Here is a 10,252-nt window from a genome sequence, read left to right as displayed (position 1 = left end):
CACGCGCTCGCCGCGCGCGGCCATGCGCCCGGTCACCTCCTGCCTACCAGTTCCCCCCCTCGTCACTTTGGATGCCCCGCGCGACGCCACGCGCCGCCCCAGACCTCTCTTGCTCTCTCATGCTGTCCCTCCTCCCCTGGATCTCTCCCTCTCCTCGGACCGAATGCGCCCGTCGCCGCCGCAAGCCGTTGCCGCGCCAATCGCCACGGCCTCGCCCCTCCGTCGAGTCCACAAGATCCGCCACGTATCCGTCTACCTCTCCGTCGAGCCACGTGCCTCGTCTTCATCTCCGGCCGCTGTGGATCCCCGTCGCCGTCAAGCCCACCGAGATCGTTGTGAGCTCCTGCTCCTTTTCCCTCTCTCCGTTTAGCCGTTCGCGCCGTAGCCCCGTCTACCACCGCGCCCGCGAGCACCTCGCCGCCGTCCATGTCGCCGTCGTCGTTCTAGCCCGCGACCAAACCAAGCGCGTCACCGTGCTCCTGGTGATGCCAAGAGGCCGTAGAGGCCCTCCGCAGCCCCTGCAGTGCACCGCAGTGCTGCGCCAGCACGGCACCGAACTCCGGCCGCCACCCCGAGCTCCGCTCCGGCGAGCTCTGGCCGTCCCTGCCTCTCCCACTTGCTCCAGATCATGTGGACGAGCGCTGGCTCCTCGCCCGTGGTCTCCGCCGCCCAAATGGTTGCCGGAGCGACAATCCCGAGCCCTTCTGCTGTGTTCGGCCTCGCCAGCGGCTAAACACCGGGGGGATTGACTAGGTCTAACCCCCTGTTGACCCAGCTTTGACCCGTGTGGGTCACTGACATGTGGGGCCCGACCCTGCTAATTTTTAGTTTAGGATTAGTTTTACAATTAATTAACTCTGTTAATTAACCATGACACTGACATGTGGAACCCACACATCAGGTTTGATCTGGTCAGCCACGGTTGACTCGCCGACATCATGCCTTTGTAATGCTGACGCAGTTATTCGTTTTCTGGTATTAAAATAAATCATGAAAACCCAGAAAATGATATAAACTTCTAAAATTAATAGAAATTCTACCATAGCTCAGATTGAAATAAGTTATATATGAAATATTATCAAAAAATGCAATCTATCCATCTGTATAGGTGAAATAATGTAAATGGATTTATAAAGACTTAACTTGGAGTTGCATTTGAATTCTTAGTTCAAATGGACTTCATCCAAATGAATGCTAGCTGCATTAGCTCAAACAACATCACATCTACATGCCATGAGCATGCATCATATTGTTGCATATGCTTGTGTATTGATTGTCGACACCGTTCTTCTCGATAGGTCCTACTCCGGAGAGTATTCGAGAGTACCTGTCTGAAGAGCAGTGTTCTACTGTCGATTTATCAGGCAAGCAAACCCCCCTTGTTCATTCCGATATGATCCCACTCTCTCGCTCCTGCTCTCTTTTATTGCATTAGGACAACAACAATTCAACTGATACTTTATGCTGTGGTAGTTGAACCCATTCCTCTGCATGACCTGTCATTTCCACAATAATTAGTTGAAACCCACTAGCATGTGTAGGAGTTGATTGAGCCATGTTGTGTTCCTACCATGCCATGCCTGCTATTGCTTAGAGTTGTGTCATGTCTTATTCATTGGGAATGAATTGGAGTGTTACGATATGTTCTGGTGCTGAGAGTTAAGTGTGTGAACACACTTTGGTAAAGGTAGCGGTGCGAGGCCATGTAGGTGTACATGGTGGGTTGTCTCACTTGAACCGTCCTTAAGCACTGAGTTCTCTGTGTGTTGTCCAATGACTAGCTACTACCACACATTGGAATGCTTAAGTGCCTCTCTCAACATATTAACCAACTTGATCTCTGCCCATGAGTTGCAACTAGTTTCTGGTGTTTGTAGGTAGTGTTAGTAGTCTACCAAGTGGCACCCGACCAGGTGGGCTTGGGACAGACTAGGCACAAGTGGCACGGTGTACCAAGCATAGATCCATCTGGAGAGGTGGGCTTGGGAACCCTACACACATCGTTTGGGGCCGTGAGTGAAACCCCGGCCGGATCTCCTTGCGGATGGAACCCGAATAGGCGATAAACCTGGATTACAGTCTTCTATGGTTAGTTAGGTCGTGGCCAACTCCCTCGGAAGGCTTCCGCTTGAAGGTTGCCGAGATACATAACGTGTACATGGCGGTAAGTGGCGAGAGCATGTGTGAAGAAGTACACCCCTGCATGGTTTTCATGATCTAATAGCCGGGTCAGCGGTTATGGACTTCTTGGATGCTTACGTGGTACATAGACAACTTGAAGTGGATACTCTAAAATGCTCAAGACAAGTGTGAGTGCTATGAATGCCTTCTCGTAGGGAGACAAGAATGAATCCATAGTAGAGTATTGATGTGGTGATTAGTGGACTTGTGTGCGCCACCTCAAAAGAGTTACCACTTGTCGTCGTACATGATACCACTGAGTCAAAACTGGCTTGCTGTGACTAAACCCCACATTACCTTCTTGATACAAATGCATGTATGATAGGAGTTGATGTAAGTCTTGCTGAGTACCTTTGTACTCATGTTGATTTATTTATGTTTTTGCGAAGGAGACTTTGGTCTTACTAGTAGTTCCGCTTGGACTTCGACGAGTAGCTTGTTACCTCAGCTACGATCTTGTGCCCTTGGGAGGGTCTTGTAGATAGCCAAGCTTCTCAGCCTTTTTCTTTTGTAGTTGTCTGTACTCAGACATGTAATGCTTCTGTTGCTTGTATGCTCTAAATGATGGGTCATGTGACCCCTGTTTGTATTTAATGCTATGTGGCTCTTCTGGGCCTTTATCTATATGAGTTTGCGTTATGTTGTGATGCCATGTTGTACAACCATACTTGCATGTTATGCGTACGTGTAACGTGTACAGCTATGTGTGGGATCCGACAACCTAGTTGTCTATCCTTGGTAGCCTCTCTTATGGGGAAATGTAGTCTAGTGTTTCCACCGAGCCATGATAGTCCGCTACAGCCCGGTTTACTGGAGTCCTGCTAGCCCAGCACTACTGCTTCAGAACACTTAGACTGGCCGGCATATGATTCACTTCGTTACTATGTCTGTCCCTTCGGGGAAATGTCACGCGGTGACATCCAGAGTCCTGCCTAGCCTGCTACAGCCCAGTAACGATGAAATCCTAAAGCGGTAACGACAAGGACAGTTACTATGGAAGGATCGAGGAGATCTAGGAGCTGAGCTATGCTGGAGAGAAGGTCCCTATGTTCTGTGTCAGATGGGCCAAGAGTGTCCTAAAAGAAGACCGGTATTTCACCACCATGCTTATACCCGAAGCCAAATCCAAGACCGCGGGCGCAGACGTCACCGCGAAAAATGAGCCATCTGTACTGGCTTCCCAAGTGGACCAATGCTTCTTCATTACCGACCCGTCAAAGCCCAGTCGTGTTGTCGTGACGAGAGGCAAAAGGAAGTTCTTTCCAAAGAAGTAGCATACACCAAAAGAAGAAGCAGGACCACCCTACCTGAAGGACGTCCATTCCACAGAAGAACTCCATTTGCGAAAAAGAAGGGCAAGAAGATTGTGAACAGATAGCTAGCTAAGATCGATTGTATTTAAATTGTAGCCTTCATTTCTCGATTGTATTTCATGGGCACTTTTTGAACTCATGAATATTCATGAGGACACTCGATCTCGACCCCCTCCATCTCGATCACTATCCCCCCTCGCTAGATCCCCCTCACCGCCGAGCACCCCCCGCACCCTCCCCCGCTCCACCGATAGCAAGCACCCCCCACACCCTCCCCCACTCCACCATCGCCGACAACCCCCCGCACCCTCCCCCACTCTACCGTCACAAATGAATGCAACTAAAAATCCAAAAAAACAAATTTGTTATATTTTCAAATAACAATTTGATGATATTTTCAAATAACAAATTTGATGAAATTTTCGAATAACAAATTTGATGATATTTTTTTATATTCATAAATATTTTCAAATAACAAATTTGATGATATTTAAAAAAAAATTATTACTGTTTCATATTCATATTCATTTTCTAAAAAATTATTAGATGCAACAAAAAATAATAAAAAAAAAGGTTACTTATGGCGCACCGTCCCGGGGGTGCGCCATTGCTAGCTAAAAAAAGCTTATGGCGCACCGTCCCGGGGGTGCGCCATTGCTAGCTACAAAAAGGTTACTTATGGGGCACCGCCAGGGGGTGCGCCATTAGTAATATTCCCCCCTAGTCACCCGATCCCTTCGTCCCTCCCTCGCCAGATCCAATTCCCCCCCCCCTCGCCACCACCTCACGCCCCCCTCCTTCCGCCGCCCTGACGACCCCCGCGCCCCGCCTCGCCGTCTCGGTCCTTGCCGCCGACGGCCTGCCGCTACGACTGCTAGCCCGACGCCGCGGCGCACCCAGCTGTCCGAAGCCTCCGCTGCCCCACAGCCGGCACAGGAGCCCAGCAGCGCCTCCCTCCACAGCCCCTACTGCGCCGCCGCCCGTCCTCCTCTGCCCGTAATCCCCCCTCCTCCTCCGCCCGTCCTCCACCGCCCGTAAGCCCCACTCCACTCCAAACCCCTGACCCCTTCTTGTCTCGTCTCTGCAGGTAGACCGCGCCGGCAAGCGACCAGGACGACGGCCGGAGAGGAGAGGAGGGCCTTCTCCTCACCGTGTAGCCGCCGACCTTGTCCTGCTCGAGGAGGAGGAGGAGGACGGGCGCACCCAGCCAGCACAGTAGGCAGCCATCATCCAGCCACCCAAGGTGAAGGTGCCCGCAACTCCCCTCCGTCCCCTCTCCCCTCCTTGTTTCATTCGATCTAGCAGCCATGGATTTGGGTTCCTCAAGGCTGCCTAATTACTCTACCATGTGTTCCTACTAATAGCTCTAGCCATGGATTAGGCGCTAGTGTAGATGCAAAATAAGGTCAAACCCCTCTCGAATTTAGGTCAAATTAGGTTCAAATCCCTCTGAAATTAGTATGTAAAGCTCACTGTTCTAAAGTTCTGATCAATTCAGTACCTTAGTAAGCAATAACGCAAGCTTGCTGCTAGTTCAGTACATTTGCTGCTAGTTCCTCAAGGAGTTCTGCTCAAAATTGGCTCAACAAGTTGCATCTGCCTTTTACAAAGTTGTTTTGGCTTAAGAGGATAAGTTGTTGTATATACTATCATAAAGTTCAGCAAGAACATGGCATCAACAGTGCTACTCTAGTATCTAGTTAGGGAGGGACAAAATGGACAGGGCGTCACTGTAGCTGTACTTCACAACAAACTATTAGTCTTAAGATTAACACTCCTCATATGAGATGATTTTTTTAAATGGCTTTTACCTCTAGCTAGCTTTAAATGGCATCACTGTAGCTGCCAATTTAGATATACCTGAATTGACTTTGCCAGTGCTGTATTTCTCCCCTCGGATTATTGTATTTAGTGTAAATCTAGTCTGAAACTAGTAGAGCTCTTGGTGATTTGCAAATTTAGTTTAAATAAAAATTTGGTACATGACTACTGATCATGTATGAAAGATGTTGCTACTGGATGAGCACAAGAACTAATCAGTAGATTTTGTTTTTGAATGACTTTGAATTTTTATGACTAGTGATCAGGTTTCAAATGATTTTGACTTTTTATGATTTTTATGCACATAGGTGAAGCCACTGACTACACTTCAGGTTCTACTCCTGGAACACTTCAGGAATTTTACTTCATAATTGGAGTATTTTGATGATATTGGGGGGTTTTGTCTCTGACCATCGTGTCGTGATGATATTGTGGGGTTGCAGCTGGGCGGGGGTGGGGTAATGATTTTGCAGGTACCCCGAGAGGCCCTTGAGTTTGCCGGAATGTCAATTAACTTCCGTTCCGGCAAATTCGGGTACTCCATATGTCCTATTTTCAGCAAAGGTCATGCTGAAATTTTCCGTGAATTTTAGCATGACTTTGCTAAAAATAGGACATATGGGGTACTTGCGACTAATGCATGGGCCGGGGTATCTTAGTACTTAATTAAGTAGGATCAACTGCCCCTTTATTCTTGCTGCATTAAACACATATTATGAATTCATGTGTGGACAGACGAAAAAGCAACTGCCATAGGTGGCATCGATAAACCCTTAATGATGAAAACTTAACTTAGCATTTAGGGTGCCTCAGCGTCGACAAACCCTAAATGATAAAACCTTGGCTTTTAGGGTGCCTCGGTGTCGATAAGGACCTAAATGATGAAATCTTAGGCTTTTAGGGTGCCTCGGCGTCGACAAACCCTAAATGATAAACCTTAGCTTTTAGGATGCCTCGGTGTAGACAAACCCTAAATGATGAGACCATGATCTTGTTCCTTCACAATAACCAACTTTTTGACCCACAACGATGTGGCCCGCGGTTCGGGCAGCAAGCAATTCTGGGAGCTGTCCCAGGAGATGGGGGAACAACCTCACCGCTATGAGGACGCCGCGGAAGACACCGATCCTGACTACACAACCCCTAGTGGCGTCGGGGATGACACCACTGATGGTGCTGCCGAGGATGCCACCACTGATGGTGCCGCCGAGGATGCCACCACTGATGTTGCCAGCGCACGCACAGAAGGCAGCCAACCGAAGAGGCAACGGAAGGACCGGCACCAGAACATGCTCCGCACCGTCAAGGAGGAATTTACTCAAGTGAACTCCGATGGGCATCCAACGGTGCCCAAAGAAATAGTCAAGGGGTACTCGCTTTAGCTCGGGTGCATTCTCCGGAGCACCGTCTCGATCAACACCGAGAACCTAAGGCATAAGGACCGAGGGACTTTGCGCACCCTCCTCTTCACAAAGCTGCATGAACGATACAAGCTTCCCCGCTGAATTAGAAAACACACGCCTCTCAGGTAATAAAGGGAACAATGCCGCCCTAACGAGGATGAGCACGACCCTGTCTACTTGGAGAAGCGCGGTGAAGAAAATGATCGAGAAAGATGATAGTTATGAGAAGATCAAGGGGAAAAATCCTTCGATCAGCGAAGATGACTACAAGGAGTTCAAGATCAAGTGCGAGAGCAGCGCAACCTCTGAATCAAGTCAGTGGGGGAAAGAAATGCGGGAGTTGAACTTAGGGGAACACAAACTCGGTCCCGGCGGTTACAGAGTGGCGGAGCCTATATGGGACAAGGAGGATGCGGAGCATGCCGAGCAAGGCCTACCGCCTCGCTTCGAGAAATACCGTGACAAACAGACCAGGAACTATGTCAGGGCCCTGTATAAGGAGGACCCAGTAAGAAAGGAGCTTACCACGGATCCAAAGACCAGGGCGCTTGAGCTTGTTCTAGTAAGGAATAAACCCCCGCGTAATTAGCTCCATATGGTTGCATTCTAATTAATGAAGCAAAATTTCTAAATAGTTCACATTCCTTCCGCAGGAGACTGAAAGCAGTAGCGCGGGGTCGTCTCAGAGCATCCCTTGGGACAGCACTCTAAATAGGGCGTTGAACATAATGAAAAACAAGGATAAGCTCAGTAAGCCGTCGTCAGCTGGTCGTGCGGCAAAGGCTTGTCCACAAAATGGTCATCCTACTATAACGCTGGTGGGTGAAAGGAGAGAAAGACTAGCTCGGAAAGCCAGTCGCACGAGGTTCAAGAACTCAAGGCACAAGTGGCGCGGATTCCAGAGATTCTCCAAGAGCAAGTCCAACAACAATTGGGATCGATGCTCACCATCATTATGCCTACCTTGATTCATGGGCTAGCAATGTGGATTGCGGGCGGCCAACAGGGGCCGCCCCCGATTCCCAGCTTCACGTCCAGCAACTCGCACAATTCGTAGGCGGCGCCATTGGTGTCTCCGGCGGAGGCGGTATTGGTGTCTCCGACGCCGGCACGGGCATTGGAGCTTAATGCCCCCGGGTGTACGCCGACCGGCACCTCGGTAGCAAGCGGCCCCTCCGTCAGTTGCACGCCCACCGTTGGCGGTGCCTCGACATTAGCCGAGCACGACGCCATCATCACGGTAACTAATTAAGCCTCTTAGCCGAGGACTTCATCTCCTTGCCTTTGACTGGGCATCCCTGGCGCCCTACATGTTTTCACAGGGCACCGCCGACGTTCTGTGCACTCTCCTGCACTTCGTGAACGACGAGTTGGTCGATGTCGCCAAGGGCAAAATGGTTCAACCGGACAACCCCATGTTCCACGGTAATCCGGTGCCACCCACCGTGTATAGGGTTCAACTGGTTCGGGTGCTGCCAGGCTGCGATGAGTTGTTACCTCCGATTCGACCCGCCGGGGCCGACGAAGATGATCTAATGATGCTCAGCGCCTGCCTAAGCTGGCCCCTGCTTTGGCAGAAGAGGCAGATTTGTTTGGGGGCAAGGGACACCACCCCAAATACAACACCACCAGTCATGCCGGCGCCAACCCATGGCAAGACCGCCGCAACACTGCCGGACATGCCGGACATCCCTATGGCATAGGATCCGAACATGCATATGGCACAGTATCCGGACGACGATGACAACGACGACAGTACATTTACCAACATTGGTAAGTACTTTGCCGAACATGGGTACGGTGACGAATTCTTCGGGCCTCCTTCTCAAGAACCCAACCCTGAAAAAGACGACCGCGATCATGCTGGTACCATGGATAAACCAAATTGCGACAAGCGTCGTCTGGCGTTCAGTTGTCAGCAGACGCCTCCATCTGCCGCCTTCACCGAGCCTCAGAAAGCCCAGGTGCCAACTATTATCAGCCCCAACACACTGAAGAAGGCAGTCTGTGAGCAGAACTTAATCCCATTACAGCAGAAGAAGAAGGGACGGAAAAGAAAGAGTAACAAGGGTGCCAGCCAGCCGGCACCGAGTATGATCCGTGCTCAGGATGGTCCACCTTCACCTAAGGATATCTCGAGGAGGGTGCATGTGGCGGGTAGGCCGATGCTACCGACTAATCTGCTCAATGCTGCAACTGGTGCTATGCGGAGTCTGCATGACAGTGTTCTTTCTTTGGAGAAGCGGCGTCTCTCCGAGAATGACGTGGCATACCCGATTTTCGTGGCCAAGGTGCCAGAGGGCAAGGGCTTTGTGGATAACGCTATCGGGGGTATGATCGTCCTGTGGTTTGATGACATCTTCGCTATGTTTAACCATCATCCGCTGCACTACACTTTCGTTCGGCTATTTTCGCTGAGTATGGAGATGCGGATCATTATAGACAAGACCCCGGACATCGTGATAGTCGACCCCTTCTACATGCGTGCCAAGATCTTACCTCGAGTTCTTACCTCGAAGGTGTCATTCTGGCAAACCCAGATAAGGATAACTTCCTCGTGCCTTACTTTCCTGACTAAGTCATCCGCTCACCGCCCCGTAACATATGATTTCTTAGATTTTGATCCTTCTTTTTTTTCTAACATTCCATGTTTTATGCAGTGACACACATTGCACACTCATCCTCTTAACCCCGAAATATTCCATGGCCACGTATTTTGACTCGGACCATCAGTCGAAGAAAGACTACACAAATATCAAGAAAGTTCTTGATGATGTTCTCCCCGGCTACGCCAAATCTAGAGGTACCTTCACCAGGAAAGTTCGTAGGTACGACAAACACGTGTTCGCCCACACTACGATGTTCCCCTGCGTCAAGCAGCCGCCTGGCGGTCATAAGGATGCCTACTACGCCCTCCATCACATGCGGGCGATCGTACGGGACCATAATCACCTTCTGCTACCAAATAATCTCAAAGATTGGGCCACAAGATTGTCGGCAATCCAGGACGCGGACATCAGACAAGAATTCTTTCGCATACAGTCGGAGTTTGCGGAAATCATCCATCAAGATGTCCTTCGTACCTCAGGACAGTTCTACCTCAGATATCAACCGTCCAATAGTGAGATAGACACAACACTACAAATGCAGGCTGACAACGCCCGCGATTTCATGACCATCACAAGAGACGGCGGCTTCATCCACGCCCCGGTCCCTGAGTCGAGTCGAAAGTAGTGATGCTATGTGTAGTTCTGAAACATCGATTCGCTCATATTGTAATTAAACTTTAATGAACTTGTATGTCTCTTTGGTTTGGACAGTCATTCAACTTAGATGTAATCGATGCTATTTATTAGTAGGACCATGAATCGCGCTATTAATGTGTTGCTTTTCTCTTCTGATCCTTTTGTTGCATACTTATATATTGCTTATGTATTGTCTATGAATTGCTACTAACGTTTTTGTTTGGCTAGTGCATAGAGATGCCGTCGTATGTCGTGTACAAGGGTAAGGTTCCCGGAGTCTACGACAACT

This window comes from Triticum aestivum, chromosome 5A (assembly GCF_018294505.1).
Source record: "Triticum aestivum cultivar Chinese Spring chromosome 5A, IWGSC CS RefSeq v2.1, whole genome shotgun sequence".
Classification (NCBI taxonomy): domain Eukaryota; kingdom Viridiplantae; phylum Streptophyta; class Magnoliopsida; order Poales; family Poaceae; genus Triticum; species Triticum aestivum.
The sequence above is the reverse complement of the archived record's forward strand: the minus strand, read 5'-3'. Positions refer to the sequence as shown.